Source organism: Carettochelys insculpta, chromosome 7 (assembly GCF_033958435.1).
Source record: "Carettochelys insculpta isolate YL-2023 chromosome 7, ASM3395843v1, whole genome shotgun sequence".
Taxonomy (NCBI): domain Eukaryota; kingdom Metazoa; phylum Chordata; order Testudines; family Carettochelyidae; genus Carettochelys; species Carettochelys insculpta.
Window position 1 is genome coordinate 68,883,190 of NC_134143.1, and position 20,393 is coordinate 68,903,582.

Below are 20,393 nucleotides of genomic sequence, written 5' to 3' on the forward strand. Positions count from 1 at the left end.
TTAGGTTCCAACCACTAGACATACTGTTCTTCTCACATGTGCAACTGTTGTTTGTTTATTGGGAGAGCTGATGTTTCTCTATTAAAATCTGGGGGGGGGGCATCTTTTGAAAATTCAAACACACCACAGAGCAATGAAATAGATAAATGTAATTCATGCCCATTGTGTGTGAAGGAGGAGTTGAAATAAGAACCAAGCCATGTATTTCAGACTGCTAAAAGGAATCTGTAACACAGATGTACAAATGTACCAAGTTCTGAAACTTGACAGTGCTTGAGAAGAAGGAGTTGAAGGGAGATCATTTAGTTCTTTTTTATACCTTCAAAGCAACTAAGATGTCTTTTCTTCCCCTCTTCTGGGTTATGTTCTATTATCATCATGAAGGAACACTTTAAATTAATGACCTAGTTAATTAACATTGAATCCAAGCTGAAATTCAAAAGAAGCACTTGTGACAACCCCATGAATAACAGAGTGGTTCATCACAATTAATGTTATTACAGTGCATCCCAAGAAAATGAACCATGATTATGTCATTATTCTACACTGTCGTCCCTTCTGCATGGAGCGCTTCTGAACTAGACAGTAGTATTTCATCAGGAATAGGCATGTCATTGCCTCATGACTTAAGATCTTACTGCCTCAGATACTTTGAATCCAGAAAACAATAAAAAAATAAAAGATCGGACCAGTTTTCACACAGATGTTTTAACACAACACAAACTCTTGTGCTTGAGGACTGTAAAAGATGTTTGAAGACCTCTATCCCTCGCTTCCTTGTCTAGCATATTTGTGAAGAGTACGGGGGTGAACAACAGATTTTTCAGTTACTGGCAAGTCAAAAAAATGATTTGGGTCCAACTAAAAACTGAATTTTATTAATGTGTCAGTGACTTAAGTCAAATTTTTAATAGTTTCTGGTTGAACAAAACATGGTTTGCCCCAAAATATTTTATTTTTTTTTGTTCATTAAAAAAAGCAACATGAAAGGAAATTCTCAAATGTGTGATATCAAATAAAAAAAAACATGCTTCATTTCCAAAATGTCAAAATGAAATGTTTCAAATCTGCGGAATAAAACAATGTAGTAAAATTTACTTAATGTCACAAAACATTTCAGTGTTTTGGATTTTCGTGTTTCAACTAAAAAAAAAAAAGTTTTGGCCCAAAAATGTCACCCAGCTATATCTGTGAATATTTTATATTTTCTTCTGTGATCCTGCAGGACCTCAATATCCTCTGCACTCTACAAACTTATAGTCTCAGACAGGTTTCATCTGGAATGGCTCACACTAGACTAGCGCGGCTTACTCTCTGTGAATAGACAAAAGGGGGAAGGGAAAACAAAGATGAGAAGATGTGAAGTGACTTGCCCCCAGTCACCCAACAGATAGTTCCAGAAGTAGGTTTTTAATCTCCTTCCTTCTGTTTCTCTAAAACACTATATACTAGACAGAAGATCAGCAGTTTGTTCGCCTGCCTGGTGAAATTTTTACATTTCATGTGGATTTTGGAGGGAAATAGGAAAGAACCCAACTTCGAAGAGCTTTAAACTGATCAGCTTGTGGAATCTGCCAGACTGAATGAGATGCAGTACAGGAGGTTCATAAAATATAAGACCATCCATTAAAATAACCCTCCCCTCGTAACACCACCACTGAGACCTATAGAGAGCCATCAAAGCAGCTTCATGAGCTTGTGGATCCTGTTCTTTCCATGGACACCTTCCTACCTCCCTGCCTTATCCTCTGCCACCTGTTCTGGGTTTTCCAGCTCACAATCCCTCCTCCTGGGTAGCACAAGTTGAATCTCTCTCATCCGGCACCCTCAGGACCTGACCATTGCCAAATGAGACAATTTGCCAAATGATGGGAGGTCAGTATTGTCTAGCTCATTACCAACATTTCCACCGCTTGCTGGGCTCTTAGAAGACATTTAGGGGTAAATTACAGCTAAATAACAGCACAGAACACTGAGAGCCAGGACTGGTGACTGGAAAAAAAAACTTTATGGAGCTATGGGACACTTGGCCACACCCATGATAAGTGGTCATCCTGCTAAATAAAATCATGCCGGATTACAGAGTTTGATGGCTGAGAGAGTTCTGGATTAGAGACGTTTGACCTGTAATTGCATTCTACTTCACTTTGTAGCCCCAAACACGGCTCCTTTTTTCACAGGGAGAGCTTGTAGACCACTTGTTCTATAGCCCCCTTTTTTTCTTCTTTTCTTCCCTCTCTCCTTTTTCTGACAGAGCAGATTTGATAATAGCCTGTTGCTGTCATTAGCTATAATTCCTCAGTACTTAGTGGTTTATAGTCTCACACTCTTCCCTGTGACTTTCAGTTAATATAACAGCATACTTTAAATAACTCTCCATTTCCCTGATGTTTTTACTAAATAACCACTTTGAACCTTAAAATATTTGAATTCCTCAAAAAGTTTCACCCCTACCTTTACCAAAGCCCTTACATAAAATAAAAGGGGTTGAATCACTTCTTCCACCTGACAGGGTTCTCATTGTCCGACTTTGTGCCTATTTATTCAAAACAGATTACTTGTGAAGCCACAATGACCAGAAAGAATTCTAACAAAAGCACTTTATTAGTCCTGGTTAAGCCCTCCCATATGTCAGCACCCTCAACTCAAAAGCCTCATTAAAAAAGAAGTCATCTTTTTTCACATTAATCTGAATTTGCTACCCTTCCTCTTTTAAATTCAAGCTCTTTTCTATCTTCAGACCCTGGCTTTGTACAAGCTCAGCTTAGCCTGAACAGATGGGGCTCATCATCAGTTCAAGACCCTGGTCTCCCCAAGGTGCAGCGTGTTGCATGAATTGGTCAAATTAACTTGCTCTAGGGGGTCAGACAGACGCCCCGTCACACTGTGTCTTACATAAATCATCACAGCACGGCTGGCTTTCCTGGAGCTTGGCAGTTTTACTACCACTGAGAATCACATCCTTTGAGCACTATATACATGAACCATATAATAACACTAGCTAGCACTTGTACGGTGTTTTAAATGTTGAATATGCATGCAAATATTAATAATTAAGGTGCTGTTATACACTAAGGCAGAGGGCATTAACCAAGTAAATAGTAGCCCTTAATGCAACAGCACTCCAAAAAGGCCAGTGTATTTCATCTGTGTAAATGTGAAGACAAAAAGCCTCTGGTGATCAACACGGGGAACATTTAGCATTGCTGGATAAATGAGGTGTCAGTAATCAGTCTATAACAGAGCTAGTCTCCCTCCAGCCTGCACTGTGTAGCCAGCCTGGAGCAAACAGCTTGATATGCCATGCCCCCTGATTGACTGGAGGCCTCAGTTTGACATTCCACGATACAATCCAATAAGGGTACTTTTTCATCCTTCCCTGAAACCTTATGTAGTCTGAGGTGGAATCTAGAAATGGCATCAGGTTCGACCTAAGGAGGTGGGTCTGTTCCACAAAGACTCCTCACCTAGTGAATTATTTTGTTAGTCTTTGAAGTGCTTCAGGAATGCTTTTTTGCTCTGTGAACAGGATCAGAGGGGTAGCAGTGTTAGTCTGTATCTGCAAAAACAATGAGAAGTCCTGTGGAACCTTATAGGTGAACAGATATTTTTTGGAGCATAAGCTTTCATGGACAAAGACCTGCTTCGATGAATCAGGTCTTTGCCCATGAAAGCTTATGCACCAAAAAAATCTTTTAGCCTAGAAGGTGCCACAGGACTTCTCATTATCTGTCCTGTGAAAACACAGACTAACATGACTACTTCTCACCAACTGCAACTTTGTGTCTTTAACAATTTGTGTCTTTAGTAGCTCCTACCTGCGTTGCTCACAAAACAACTTCCTGAATGCAAGCCACACCCTGAGACAGAACACCACTGGTCATTACCTACAGCCCCCAACTCAAACCACTGCAACACATTATTAATGACTTACAACTGAACCTTAATCAGGATGCCACACTCCAGAAGGCCCGAGGTGACAGGGCTGTTCTCTCCTACAGACATCCTCCCAATCTTATGAGGATTCTCACCAAAAAACACACTCTACACTGCAGGAACACCAATCCTTGAACTTTTCCTTGCAACATTCCAGGAACACCAATCCTGGAACTTTTCCACTGCCAACTTTGTCCACGTATCTATTCTGGAGATACCATCACTGGACCTAACCAGGTTATTCACAGAATCATGGGCACATTCTCATGTTCCTCAGCTAACATCATATATGCCATCATGTGCCAACAATGCCCAGATGCTTTGTATATCGGACAGACTTCAAACTCTCTTAGACAAAGAATTAATGGGCATAAAACAGACATAAAAACACTCCTGATTCATAAACCTGTCAGCCAGCACTTTAATGGAGTGGGCCATTATGTCAATGACCTGAAAGTCTAAGTTTTACTGAAAAGGAATTTTTGCAACAGTTTGGAAAGAGGCTGCTGAATTCTCTTTTATATTCAAATTTGACACATTAACATGTGGTTTGAACCAGGATGGGAATTTTTTAGGTCATTATAGGGACTCTTTTGCATACTTGGCTTAATCTAATTGTTGACTCCCCCGACCCCCACCCGTTCTGCCCCTCTGCTCTCTTATTTGCTCACTTTGATAATACTTTTCTGATCTGTCAAACTAGATTACTACTTTTGGTTCTCTGTGCCTTAAATATTGAGTCTGTTCTGGTATGGCTATGGTCTGAAGAAGTGGGTCTGTCGCACGAAAGCTCATCACCTAATAAATTATTTTGTTAGTCTTTAAAGTGCTACCATGATATCAGAGATGAGCAAGTTATGAGTTTTCAAAGGGTACTTCACCAAGCATATTTTGTGTGAAGATTATTACCGTAGTGTCTGAGGGGGACTTGGATGTGTTCCATTACATCCACGGGCTGGTTTTTAAACCAGCGGCAACTGCTGCCAAATACTCATGCCTTCGTTTACGACTGCTCCCCTGCCTTCCTACCCAGTCTTGCCTTGGTCTTGGCCTTGCCTTGAATCCCTCGTTGTTCTAGTACCTGATCTCTGTTTTGATCTGTGGCTCCGGCTTCTCTCTCTGACCGTAATCCCTGGGTCTAATGCCTGTTTCCCAATGCATCCTCTGCCCAGTAGGGTTGACTACCATCATCCTCGTTGCATGGCACCAGAGACTTAATAGTTCTTTGTTAAAAAGCCCTGGGTGGGCTACACTGAACACTGCGCTCAGATCTGCAATAGAAGGAAGAGCAACAAGAATGGCTCAAAGTTTAGAGAAGATGCATGAGAGGAGGCGGAATCTGCAGAATAAAAAAAAAAAACTCGTGGGGGAAATGACAACAGTCTATACATGCCTTTGTGGCAACAACACCAATGAAGGAGATGAGTTGTTCACAGGTTCAGTGGATGGTAGGAGAAACAGGAAACAGCCTGCAGGGAAGTAAGGAAATACTTAGCCTAGGGAATCGGAAAAGTTCTTAGCGTTGCTACAATAGTAGATTCATGTCATTTCATTGAACTGAATAGGGCTATTCTGACTTGAACCACTTGAGGATGTGCCCTACCAGCTCCTGTGAGGTCAATGGTGTTTCTCTTCTCTACATCAGTTGAGAATCTGCTCCAGTAAGTAAGTCAATGGGGCTTCCCTGATTCATATTATCTGAGGATTTCTCCAAGTAGCTCTTCAGGAGTCCAGGGAATGACCCTGATTTACATCAGCTGAGAATCTGCCTTGCCACCAGTGGGCTAGTATAGGATGCAATTAATAAGCTGTGAACTTTCCTAAGTTAGCCTGAAGTTGATCTTTTACCATCTTAGCAGTTCAATCTTTGCACATGTTGTATTTCCACCTGCAGAAAATGTTGAGGGAAACAGCTTGTCAGGGCTGCCCAATGCTACATTTGCCTATGTCCTTCTGGGTTGTATGTAGGAAGCTTCAAGAGTGCAGCAAAACTCACCAAGGTTTTTGTATTTAGGTTTCTCCCTGGTGCATAGACCATAATGCTAACATTTCTTCTGGGGAGTCATGCAAGCATCACCATACGAATAATGGCCTCAAAGCCTCACATTACTCGCTGAATACATGCAATAGTTGTCTCTTGCCATTGACCTTTTCAAAACCAAAATAAAAATCTGTCCCTTTAAGGACCAATCTCTGGCAGTGATTGTTGTTGACTAGATACAATCAGAAATTAAGTTCAGGCTATTTTAACACATGAACATAAAAATGGCCATACTGGTTCAGAATAAAGGTCCATCTCTCCCAGCGTCCTGTCTTCCCACAGTGGCCAATGTCAAGTGACCTGAAAGGAATGAACAGAACAGGGAATCAGCAAATGATCCAGCCCCTGTTGCCCAATCTCATCCCTGAAAATAGAGGCTAGGGACACCATCCCTGTCCATCTTGGCTAACAACCTGTGATAGACTTATCCTCCATGATTTATTTCTCCACATCTCATCCTGAGGTGACTATTACCCAGTCAATGTGGGGATAGGTGAAATTTTCCACCATTATTGAGGGGTTGTTTTATTTTAATAGCTTCTCTAATTATCCCTGAACATTTCACAATCAGTATCACTACTCTGGTCAGGTGGTCTGTAGTGTAACCCTATTGCTATATGATTTACTATACATAGAGTACTCCTGGGAAAATTCAGGACAGAAAAAATGCCGCCCCTTGCCCCACAAGTCTCTTTGCTTCCTTGCAGAAAATGGTTTCTGGGGGGGAAGCACAGAGAAGCTGCATTAGCCAGTGCTCACTCATGACTCCTGGTGCTCAGATGTATCCGTGCAGACAGCAAGAGGCAGGAGCAAATCATTCTCAGATCCCCTGCTCCCCACTTGCAGAGTCCCAGTCCCCTGGCACCCAGGACAATGAACTGAGGTTCCGTGCACTGGTTTCTCCTCTTGCGTCCATCCTTTCCACCAAGTGGCCTACACCTAGATTGTGCCCTGCAGAACCCTGGTATTCTTGACAGAATTCTTCCTTCCAATTTAAAACTTGAATTTCTGCAAAGTTCTGCATTTTGCGTGGTCAACAATAGCATAATCACTCCAAAAGGCCTTAAAATACCTTGCTTCTATAGGCTCTGTTTAAAAAGCTTCCCAAGGTCACAGATTTCCTGATCCAAGGAGGTAGCTGCCACCACCCAACTGAGAAAAAAATCCTCTTAAAACCGAGGAAGATACATTTGTGATGTTTCCCTGCAGGAAGCTTTTACCCCTCCATTAGGAGACAGCTTGACAACAAAAGAAAGAAATTAAGCTGCAGTCTGACAGCTGATCTTTCAGTCTTAGGCATGGATATACATGGACCCTTCAGGAATACAGAATAGGACACAGGAATCAAATCATTGCCTTAAAAAAGTAATTTATTGACAAAGCAAAAGATATAGTATACCAAGAAAGTAACATAGCATAGAGAATTTCTTCCCTGCGATTCAATATAGAAGTTACAATTTACAGGGGGGAATATTTCAACAAGCCCTAGAAGTCCCACACCAAACCCAAAATAAATTAAGAAAAATAACCAGATCACATCTAACTACACATTCCCTTTCTACTTACATATCAGTATGCCCAGGTCATGCTGCAATCTAAATATTTATTGGATTCCTTAAGCCTGCCAGCTCCGTCTCTCTCCTGCAACCAAAGAAAGACCACCCCTCGCTAGGCAACTGCTTCAGTTCAAAAGATACATCTTTTTTCCCATTGGCTTACCTGGCTGCTTGCCAACAGAGACCACACTCTCACTGGGTTTAACCCTTTACAGGCATTCTTTCAGGACAACCTGTTAGTAAATAATTGAAAGTGGTGTGATTGTATCGTGTTATTTTGGCAAAGAAAAATTCAGTTTTAAAATAATGTGTACCAAATATTTCAATTTTTGGTGCAGAATATTTAATTTTTTGGAGCAGAATTTCCCCTTGGGAGTAATAGAGATTCTGTGGTACCATTTGCTTCATTTAAGATTTTACTTCATTTGATTCTACACTTTCTTTCACATACTGTGACACTCCACTATCAGCATAACCTGTTCTTTCCTTCCAATACATTTTGTAGCCTGGTATTACTGTGTCCCAATGATCATCCTCATTCCACCAAATTTCTCTAATGTCTGTTATATCAATATCCTCATTAACCATGAGGCAGTCAGGTTCAGCCATATTATTATTATGACGTCTAGCTTTTGAACATAAGTACTTTAAAACTTCTCACTTTTTGGCTGTCTGCCATTACAAGATGTGATTAAATGGGATTCTTCCATTTCACTCTTTCTCATCAGATCTTACCCTGGTTTTGTCCCCTTCCTTCCTCTCCTCCTTACTAGGACATGCAGAATCTCCACTAATGAACCTTTCTCATGAGCTCCTTTGCACCTCGGCTTTCCCTCAGCCCTTAGCTTAAAAACTGCTCTACGATCTTTTTAATTTTAAATGCCAGCAATCTGGTTCCATTTGTAAGAAATGATTGAATAATGCAGTGTAGTCCAACGGGTATCACATTGAACTGGGAGCCAAAAAAGACCCGATTTGTAGTTACAACTCTGCCACTGACCGACTCCCTATGTGACAGTGGCAATTTATTTAAACAGTCCACTCATCTGTGGGAATGAAATACTTCTCTATCTCAGAGAGAAAGGAAGAATTTTGATAGGTCATTAACATTTATAAAAATACCATAAAGTCATCAAAAATACGACTGTCAATTGCAAAACACATTCCTGCAGGTGTCCAATTAACATGCCACAATAAACGACTACGCCGTACATTCTTGGCATATTTCGTATATCAAATGATATAAGGAGACTAAATATTTTGTGAGAAATACCTCCTTAACAGTGTCTATTCATTTTGTTAAAATGCTTTGGGGATGACATAGCAGAGAAAGCAGCCAATTTGCAGCTCTCCATTCTAACAATATAATTTCACTGTCTTTGTTTCTTGCTGGATTGCCAAAGACAATGGGAGTGCGTACTGATTTCACCTACAAAAAAACGACATTCACCAGCATAGAGAATGGCAAAGTTGTTCCAAGAATGCAAGTTTCATTCACACCCCTGCAGAAATGCATGTCACAAAGCATCATCAAATTATCAGCAGGACTACCAATATCAAAGTGTACTTTATATCTTAGTAATGTGCTAACTTTGCTGCTTGCCACCTCATAAAATGACTGGTTGGCCTAAGAAATTTTTTAAAAGGTGAAAAAACATGGGGAACGTTGATTTAGAAATATTTCAAAAATCATTAATAGCCCTGTCCTTGGCTGATGTAAACTGGCAGAGATCCGTTGCCTTCAAATGGCATTCACTTCAATGGAGCTGCCCTGGTTAACATCCAAGAAATGGTGCAATGGACTTTGACAGGAGGTCTCTATGCATCCTGGCTTTTGAGTCATTTTAGCTGTGTCTAAACTAGCCGGCTATTTCCAAATAGCCGGGCAAACTTCGAAATAGCCATGGAGGACCCTGCTATTTTGACATAGCAGGATGTGTAGACGTGCCGGGCGCTATTTCTAAGTTGAAATTGATGTAAGGTGGTGAGATGTCGAAATCACTATCCCCATCAGAAGATGGGAATAGCGCCCTACTTCGACATCCAACGTCGAAGTAGGCCATGTGTAGACGATCCAGACCCTGCTATCCATGGCATCCAACAGCTGAGGGGTTGAGAGATGCTCTGGTTAGCCCCTGGGCTCTATGGTCACCCCATGCAGCAGTCCCTTAAAGCTCCACAACTCCTGATTTCCTGTGGCAGGAAGCTGAGAGTGTGCAGGCAGCAGCACAGACAGGTGCATAGCCTGCACGCCCTCCAGATGCCCCGATCCCACACCCAGCGCCCATGGCAGCCAGCCAGCCCCCCGAGCGTTCCCAGGAGGACCCAGGGCTCCCACCTTCCGGCCAGGGAGGGAAGAGGTGGCGGGGCCCCTCCTGGCCAGATGCCGAGATCCAGGACCTGCTGGGACTTTGGGGCGAGGAGGAGGTGCTCCAGGTAATGGGGAGGAAGTGGTGGAACGCAGACATGTTCACCCAGCTGGCCAAAGGCCTGGCTGCCCGAGGTCACTCTGTCCACGCTCCTGACCACATCAGGAGTAAAGTCAAGGAACTGCAGCAGGGTTACGCCTGGGCCTGGGACATGGCCAGGCAGTCTGGGGCCATCCCCACTGTTTGCCCCTTTTACAGGGAGATCCTGGTCCCCCAGTACACCTCCTCCACCCTAGCCACCCTTGACACCTCAGCCGAGGAGCCCCAGCATGCCCTGGAGCCGGAGTCCAGCCCAGAGGCCAGCCCTGCACCCCAGGGACCCTCAGAGAAGCCCACCCCTGACACAGTAGAGGAGGAGGAGGAGGGCTCCAGTGACAGGGGGCTCCTGATTGACCTCCCCTCCCACAGCTCCAGCAGGGCGTCTGCCCATCGGGCGTCCCCCAACCATAGGAGCAGACCATCATGTATGTACCCCAGGTGCACACCCACAGGTTCAGGGATGGGGGGCAAGGGACAAGACCAGGGCCCTCCACACACCCAGCTGACCTCGACCCACCATGGCCCAGCCGGACCACAGCCCCAGGACAGCAGTGGCACGTTCCTCAGAGCCCGTCAGCACCTGCCCACCAGGACGGTGCCATGCCCCATCCCTGGGGGTAGGGGGGAGCAAAACCCCTGAAGGGGTTCACACCACACCCATCATCATCCCTGGGGGACAAGGGATGGGGACCCAGCAGCAGAGGGGTGGGGGCATGGGCCATGGGTCAGGGCCCAGACTAATGGGTGTCTTTGCTCTTCCCCGCTCCATTCTGCAGCCGCACCATCTGAGGGCCACGACAGTGCGGGTGCCACTTCCGTTGTGCCAGACAGCCCACCAGGGACGTCGCTCCATGGCAGCCAGGTGGCGGAGCAGGGACCAGCCCTGGGACAAGCCCTCCACCGCCGGAGACAGCCACTGACCCCCAGCTCCTCGCCACCCTCCGACATCAGGTGGAGGTGTCAGAGCACCACCTGCAAGTGGAGGAGAACTGGCTCCACTTGCAGGAGAGAGCACTGGCCTGGTGCCAGGAGGCTTGGGGGTTCTTCATGAGGACCTCTGAGCAGATCGCTGAGCAGATGGCGCCCCCCCACCTCTCCAGCTGCCATCCCTCCCAGCCACCCTCCACCTGCCCTGGATCCTGCCAAGAAGGAGGATCACAGAGCTCAGGAGCCAGCCTGGTCATACCTGCCAGTCCTCCCAGCCCCCACCCAGCCTCAACGAGGCCTCCAGCCCAGACATGGTTCGCACCCCCCCGCCATGCCGGGTGCTGGACAGTAGGGGGGAAGGGGGCCAAGAACTGGGCCCCCCAGGTCTCCCCTTTGTACATATTCCCCCTCATTATTGTAAATAATTGCCCTGTCCCACCCCCTTTTAGTAGCTGTCCCCCACCAATGTACATATTTCCCCATTCGTGTTTAGAAAGTTCATCATTTTTTTGGGTTTCAAGAATGTTCTGTTTATTTAAAACAAAACAAACATGTGTTGTGTGCTCTCAGGGCACAGTAGTGTGGGCGTGGGGGTAGTGCAGTGTGTTGTGGGCAGTGGTGGGTGGCCCACCAGGCTGGCCCCACAGGCACTCACCCCACAGCCTGGTCGAAATGGGCCTGCAGGGCCTCCCAGACCCAGATCCCCTTGCGGTTGGCTTGGCAGCTCGGGGTGGCAGCTGGCCTGGGCTAGGCCGTGCCAGCCTCCACATCCCAGCCCTGAACAAATGCCTCCCCCTTGCTCTCCACCAGGTTGTGGAGGGCGCAGCACGTGTCTACAACCTGGGGGTTGTTGGGGAGCCCCACATCCAGATGGTTGAGGAGGCATCTCCAGTGGCCTTTGAGGCAGCCGAAAGTCCATTCGACCACCTGGCATGCATGGTTTAGGCGGGTGTTGAACTGCTTCTGGCTGGTGCTGAGGGAGCCTGTGTAGGGGAGCATGAGCCAGGGCTGGACGGGGTAGGCCGCATCCGCCACAAGGCAGAGGGGCATGGTTGTATCCCCCAGAGGGATCTCCCGCTGGAGGATGTAGGTCCCCACCTCCAGTCAGCAGCACAGGCCCAAGTTCCTAAAACCCTGGGTGTAGTGGATGCTGTCAAGCCAGACAACATATATGTCTAGGAAGCATCCCCAGTTGTCCACCATGGCCTAGAGGACCACCAAGTGGTAGTCCTTCCGTTCAGGAAGCATCCTCCGCTGTGCTCTGGGGAGTGGATGGGGATGTGGGTCCCGTCCAGTGCCCCAAAGCAGTTAGGTAAATCCCGCGATGGCTGCATCCAGGTCCCCGAGCCACACAAGCCTGTGGAGCAGCAGAGCATTTAGCATATGGACCACCTGCAGGGAGAGGACATGAGCACCCATAAGGGGTGTGCAGGGTGTGCCTGGTCCTCCCCCAATCTTCCCCCCAGGCTCCCTTTCTCCCCCTGGGGTCCCCTTAGCTCCATGACGGCAGTTTTGACGGTGGCCTTGCCCACACCGAATTCCTGTCCTATGGATCGGTAGCTGTCTGGAGTGGCCACCTTCCAGACAGTGATGCCGACCCATTTCTCGACAGTGAGAGCGCACCACATGGGGGTGTCCTGGTGCCACAGGGCAGGGATGAGCCGCTGGCAGAGCTCAAGGAATGTCTGCCAGCTCATCTGGAAATTCTGGAGCCAGCAGTCATCGTCCCACTCCTCAAGCACCAACCGCTCCCACCATTCTGTGCTGGTGGGGTATCTCCATTGCCTGCAGCCCGCCTGGTAGGGGTGGGGCTGGAGGGCCATATGGTGGTCTGAGGTGGCTCCTTCATCCCCCGAGGAGGACAACTTATCTTCCAGGAGGTGCTGAGCAGCCTCCTCCATGGCGCCGAGCAGGGCGGCCACTGCCTCGGAGGCAGCTGTGTGGGCTTCTGGCTGCTGCTGCTGCTGCTGCTGGGGGTCCATGCTGCATGCACGGGGTCTGCAATCAGTTGTCGGCTCTGCGGACCTGTGCTGTGCAGCCCAAGTGTGCCTGGGAGGGGACCTTTAAGGGAGCAGCTTGCTGTTGCCCCGGAAGGGCTAGTCTGCCCTGTGACCCTGTCCGCAGGCTTTCCAATCCCCCTTATTCCAATTAGGGCTGCTTTTGCATGTAGATGCTCCCCTGCAGGGCCCATTTGGATGTAGTGCTGTCCTACGGCAACGTTGAACGTCGACGGCACCAGCCCTGGAGGATGTGTGGATGCTACGTGTCGAAATAGCTTATTTCAATTTCGCTACATCGAAATAAGCTATTTCGATGTAGCATCCCAGTGTAGACATAGCCTTTGAGTTTCATCCTAAGAGGAGGCACTGAGCACCCTCACACTTAATCTTAACACCTTGCATGACTAAGCCCGCATAGGCTGAACGGAAATGGCAATGCTAATATAGGAGGTATACCCATTTAAAAAGCAGGCACAACATTTTCCGCCACTAGTCATGGGTTCAGAATAGTCCTTTGGAACACATGAGCCATGTCTACATGGTGTACTGCTGCCAGCAGGGTCATGCAAATTAAGGCACTTGACAATGCAAATGACGTGCTAATTTAAAAATCATGTGCCTCATTTGCATACTCTTGCATGATCTTTGTCCCAGCAGAGGCTTCTGTCATCACAAAACACGCTGCGTAGACAGGGTTTTCTGAACCAAAACCCTCCTTGTTGACAGCCCCTTATCCCTGACAAACATGAGGGATAAGGGGCTGTCGACAAGGTGGGTTTTGGTTGATGGACCCCATCTACACAGCTTGTTTTGTGGTGACAGAAGCCTCTGCCAGGACAGCAATCACGTGAGTGTTTGCAAGCGAGTCATGAGATTTGTACCTGAGTGCCTCATTTGCATTGCCAAGTGTACTCATTTGCATGAACCAGATGGCAGCAGCACACCATGTAGACATAGTCATGGACTTTCCATTGCCTTCTGCCTCACTGCTACAGTTCATGGCCATCCAGGGTTGATGGACCCCATGTAAACCAGGCCAAGATGTTAAGGGGAGATGAATTCATGTACTGCCAACTACAGACACCTTTATTTGTACAATACCTACTGATACTGATGCAATTCTTTCCTCCAGCTACTTGACACTTGAATGAAAGGAGAATAATCCCAGTTAAAAATAGCAGCAGGACTTTTGTCAATGTTGTTGTCCACCAGTAGGGATGTCTATATCACACACATCTCTGCATGTGGTACAGAGGGTGTGGCTCAATGTCTGCTCAGAAACTGTGGACCTGTGTCAAATGACTGGAGTTTGACTTCACAGTGCTCCCATTGCCTGGGGTGGTCTCTGGCTCACATGCTCGAGAAGCAAAGGAAACTTTGCTAAAATGGCTTCCAAAGCTTTATTTCCCTTATTTTCATGAGGAGAGAGGCTGGCTGAGCTGTACTGTCACTTTTAGCTCGTGTAATAGAGGCTCATGCCTTAAGCTCCCCTCAGATTCGATCCCGCCACCAATGACTGGCATCCATCAGCATTATTTATCGATATGAACAACCATTTTCAGTTCAGTGCAGTATCTCCAGCTGAGCTATGTTTCATATTACAGTCAGCCTAACTGTGAAAGAACCTCATGTGTAGGAAGACTGTCTAATAGGAGAAAAGTTAATTCTCCAGAGGCAGAAATCACCTAAAGAAATGTAAATTGCTGATTGGCAGAGAATATGCAGACCTGCCCTTTTAGACATCTTCCCAGTCAAAAAGAAAATATTTACAGGGACCCAGCATTGTTAAATGAATGGCAAAAAGACTTTTGTGAGGCGAAGTCTGTAGGCCTAAATGACGGCCTCTCTTAAAAGGATAATGCTTCTACCACCTACACAGTCCTGTAACACACTTTTTTGGCTTGAATTGTGTAGAGATTAGCCACTCCTGGTGGAACAGGTGCATCGCCTTCCTGAATATGTCTGATCCTGCATAAATTACAATAGCCCAGCTTGGTGGTCATCAGCATGTGGTCCACCTTAGCCAGGTTACTGTCAGAGAAAAATGGCTACATCATCACTGGCACCTACTGGATGGAGTCAGAACTGTGAAGATGCGTGTGACTTTCCTGTTTCTGCTCACACCTGGTAGGAGGCCTCTGTTTTTGGAACAGACAAGTCTAAATTCTAACTTTGCTGCTTGCAATGAATGAATGCCTCTAAAGAGAGACAGAGTGGGTTCTCGGCTGGCAAGCAGCCAGGTCAGCCAATGGGAGAAGAGGGGGATCCTTTGAACTGAAGCAGTTGCCTGCTGAAAGGGTCTTTTGTTCTCTAGCCAGAGCAGGCAGACAGACCAAGATACTTAATCCTAAGAAGTCTTGATAAATCAAGTAAATGTGCTGGTCACAACATAATCTGAGTATACGGATATGTAAGTAGAAAGGAAATGTTTACTTAGACATGACCAAGTTATTTTTATTTTGGGTTTCGTGCAGGACATGTTAGGCTGGTTGTTGTGCTCCCTCTATACATTGTAACTTCAATACGGAATCCCAGGGAAGTAGTTCTCTGTGCTCTAACCTTAATGTTTTCAGTTGCTTTTGTAACAACTAGTATGTTATATCACTTCCCTGGTATATTGTATCTTTTGTTTTGTTAATAAATTACCTTTTTTAAGGCCAAAATTTGATTCCCGTGTCTTAGGGAAAGGTCTGTGTAAACTCATGCATAGATCAAAAGTTCAGCAACCCAATTGCAATTTAATTTCTTCTCTTTGTTGCCTTCCTAACGGAGGGGTAGAACCTTGGGGTCATCCCACAGGTAAACATCCCAAGAGTGTCTTCCTGGGTCTGTAAAAGGTTTTTCTTTTCTTTTTTTTTCCACTTGGCTGGGAGCAGCTACCTCCTAGGGTTAGGGAATCTGTGACATTGGGAAGGTTTTTAGGCAGAACCTATAGAGGAAAGGTATTTTTAAGGTCTTCTGCACTGGGTGTCAGAGTGGGCATCAGCCTTGACACTGCTAATGCAAAATTCCAAGTTTCCTTGATAAATACTCCTACGTCACCATGGATATGCTCCCCTCGTTTAGGCATCTGTGACGTAGGGGTGATGACGCTTTCCACAGAGTGTTCAGAGCCCTGGCATTTGTAAAGTTCCTTTAATGCTATTTAGTTGTTGTTTTCAAGAGAGCTGCTGCAAATGTGAAAGAGCGCTGTACTCCAATCTTTTAGAAAGGCATCGCTCAGTTGCATTGCCCCTCGGTGTACACTAGTACCATGTGCAGTAGCCAGAGGTAGAGACCTCATCTGGAGTGAGTGAAGTCTCTGGTCTCCAGCTTCAGCTGAGAGTCAGCTGGCCTTTAGCTTGCATGGTAGAGGACAGGGCTTTAGACTCTACACTGGCAGGTTCTATCCCTGGGGCCAGCAACCTTTTGGTCAGTATTACACATGCAATAACCTTCCCAGGGGGTATGTTCCCATTGCTGTAGCAGTAAGTGTCACTTCAAGAGATCCTTGCTTGCAGCTTCTTTCACTGTGCTTCTCCTTCCTGTTGGAAAATATCTCCAAACTCTCACTCTGAAATCTGGGTCTACTTAAAGATTTGTTTGTCTCAGCAACAGTCAATGTCATTGTGATTTGAACAGCTCCACCAAGACAAAATTGGATTGAAATGGCTTTTCCTCCTGTGTTATTCTGAATGAAGTATTTGACTTCTAGATCATGGAGGGATTTTTAATCTTGCAAAGGTGGGGAAGAAGTCCCTGCTGGCTTCAGGAGATTAAACCCTGAATTTGAAGTTGAGCAGAGCATGTTCTTTGGGTTGTTGCTCATCTTTCTCTTGGTTGATTGGATTCTTAAATTCCATAACAGCCTGCATTAGTTTTCCTTCTCAGTCCAGGATCTGGACTGGTGATCAGTATGAAAAAGCCAAGAGAATAAAAAGTTGTGTTCTATGTGAACAAGAGTAGGAGAGATCTGTTACCACAACGATAGCCAATGGCAGGACCCAGTGCCTCTTTGAGCTAGTGAATAAAGCTGTGTGAGAATTGGATTTCTGGTTCAGAAGGAATTTTTCAGTTCTGAATATTTTTTCTAGTGTGGCATGGAACAAAAACCAGCATTGTCTTTGGTGTGAGATATTAAAGGCAATTTTTCCTCAGGTAAGTGACTGCTTTTTTGCGATTGGGAGTAATGTGACTATTGCTCTGATTCTTGGTGTAAGAGCCATCTATCACAAAAATAGTCTCTCTGAGGTGGCAAAACAGATTGGAATACCTGAGAGAACTGTCTGAGTCCAGATTAAGGCTGTTATAATGCCCCAGGAGTTCATACTTAATAAATGGTGGGTGGAAACTAACTATAGAACTCACCATCAATTTTCGGTTTATACTCTGTTTCCTAATAGTCTGCCCTGAGGCTAGCTCTCATGCTCTTGAGTTTCTGCATGTATCTTGACTCCAACCTTGCACACCGGCAGTCAGGAGTAACTAGCAGGTCTGTCTCTCTATGCCTGGAGACAAGAAACTGAGAAAGATACATTACAAATGGTGCAGAAAGAGGCACCTTCAGGGCTGGATATTTCAGTCTAAAAGGCACACCAAATGATTGCTTGCAGATCTTAAGCCCTTATGATGAACTTTGTATAGGTGTTATGAACAGAAGAATCTGATTGGTAAAGGTGTGAGCTGATCAGTTATCCATAACTGCTTGACTTCATTAGCCAGCAGTTTGAAGAACCAGCAATCATGTTTGTTTGAAATCAGAACAGCTCTTCAAGAAGTTCTGTTATCCTGTAGGATGTCATGGTTAATTAAGGCCTCTTGGCTTCAGCCTAGATGCAAGATGTGGAAGTAGCCACTATCATTATACATACACATACCTTGTTCTGTGCAGTGTAATGATGACTAGGCTCCCTAGCTCGTGGCATACCTTCTTATTACATTTTAGCTAGAGGATATCAGTGTGGGGCTCTAGTTTTGAGTCTGAAGAACATAGCTGGTGCAATCTAGTCCCATGAGCTATGTATTCCTGCCATTTAGTGACTTGAGTCTTTTAATTATGGCCATGAAAATAGACAACTGCAGGGTAAATGCAGCTGAAATGGCTGCGGGCAGAGGGGCCAGTTCTTGACATGTTTGTATGTTCACTTCTTTGTTCCGGGAGCAGTTCTGCAATCACAAACCTTTGCCTGTATGGTACACATCTATCGATGGACTCCAAGAGCAGTTCCACAGGTTCCTGACAGGAGGAAGATAAAGTAACCACAATCATCACAGGTCTGATTTTAAAAGAATGAAAGGGGAAAAAGCATCAACAGGCTAACCCTCAATTCAGCTATTCCCAGGGCTGGATTTATGCCTGATGTGCACCTATGTGCCACCTCATCTATATCTATATCTATATCTATATCTATATCTATATATATATCTATATCTATATCTCAGTGGCTGCGTCTACACGTGCACGCTACTTCGAAGTAGCGGCACCAACTTCGAAATAGCGCCTGTCACGTCTACACGCGTCGGGCGCTATTTCGAAGTTAACTTCGACGTTAGGCAGCGAGACGTCGAAGTCGCTAACCTCATGAGGAGATAGGAATAGCGCCCTACTTCGACATTCAACGTCGAAGTAGGGACCGTGTAGACGATCTGCATCCCGCAACGTCGAAATTGCCGGGTCCTCCATGGCGGCCATCAGCTGGGGGGTTGAGAGACGCTGTCTCTCCAGCCCGTGCGGGGCTCTATGGTCACCGTGTGCAGCAGCCTTTAGCCCAGGGCTTCTGGCTGCTGCTGCTGCAGCGGGGGATTCATGCTGCAGGCACAGGGTCTGCAACTCATTGTCGGCTCTGTGGATCTTGTGCTGTTTAGTGGAACTGTGTCTGGGAGGGGCCCTTTAAGGGAGCGGCTTGCTGTTGAGTCCGCCCTGTGACCCTGTCTGCAGCTGTGCCTGGCACCCTTATTTCGATGTGTGCTACTGTGGCGTGTAGACGTTCCCTCGCTGTGCCTATTTCGATGTGGTGCTGCGCAACGTCGATGTTGAACATCGACGTTGCCAGCCCTGGAGGACGTGTAGACGTTATTCATCGAAATAGCCTATTTCGATGTCGCCACATCGAAATAGGCTACTTCGATGTAGGCTTCACGTGTAGACGTAGCCAGTGAGTGGCAGACAGCCTTATGCCTTCCCAGGGAGGTTGTTTATGTATTGATATCAATATCTATATCGATATTGATATCGATATATAAACAACCTCCCTGGAAAAGCAAAAGGCTGTCTGCCACTCCCTGAGTCCCCAGCACAAGAGGGGACATAGCCCACCCACCCCAGATGAGGCCCAGACAGTGACAGGACCATTCCCCACCATGAGTGGTTCCCAGGCATCTTCCATCCCTCCAGCACCCCAGCATGGTAACAATGATCTAGCTTTGTCCATGCAAGTGAATGAGAACTGGCCACACCATTGCCTTGTGATCCTTAACACAGGGTGGATGCAGCGAGGCTGCCAAGACTGGGGAGGCCTTGGGAGATTCCTAGCACCTTCAGCAGCTGCTCTGCCTGGCCAGGGCTCACAGCACCTCAAGGTGGGCTGACTGGGACATCTGTCTTGCTCCAGATGCACATGCTGGCTGGCCCCCAACCTGCAACAGGAATCTGGCCAGCCACAGGGGAGCAGTACGTATTAACTTGCAATCTGCTTTCAACTTTAAGGTGTCTGTAGAATGCTGCCTAATGTGAATTCCAGCCCTGGCTATCCTAAAGGACCATTGACCAGTAGTGAGAGCAGGGCAGTGGGGACATGATGGTGATCCTGACTGCAGTTCTGACACTGATCCAGAGAAATAGAGCCTCAGCTAGTGTAAACCGCCTTTGCTTCATTAGGGCCATGGGGAGGCGGGGATGACAGTATATACCAGCAGAACAGATAGCACACTGTGTCACCTGCTCTGTGCCCACTATAAAATGGGTATAATGATACTGACCTATCTCCTGCAGAGGAACTGGGAGGTTTACTGAATGTTTACCAAAAAAACCTGTACATTGGTTTCACTTGTGTCTAGCAGAACAGTGCTAAGTTGACAAGTTTAGACAATGTGTGGGGAATCCAAGGAGACTTGGCTACCTCTTGTGGGCACTACGGAATTGCCCTTAGCATGCTTTGATCTTAGGGCAGTGTAGCTAAAGGTCGAGTAAACATACCTCACATTGCTCCACCCAACTTTTTCAGTCCAAAAGGGCATTCATTGCCCATACCCACAAATTATTGAGCAGCACTGAGATATATCAGGATAGGGAAAGCAACATCTGCATTCAAGACTCTTCGTCCCATATGGAGTTCAGAAATCATAGAATCATAGAACACTAGGACTGGAAGGGACCTCGAGAGGCCATGGAGTCCAGCCCCCTGCCCCAATGGCAGGACCAAGTACTATCTAAACCATCCCTGATAGATGTCTATCTAACCTGTTCTTCAATATCTCCAGCGATGGA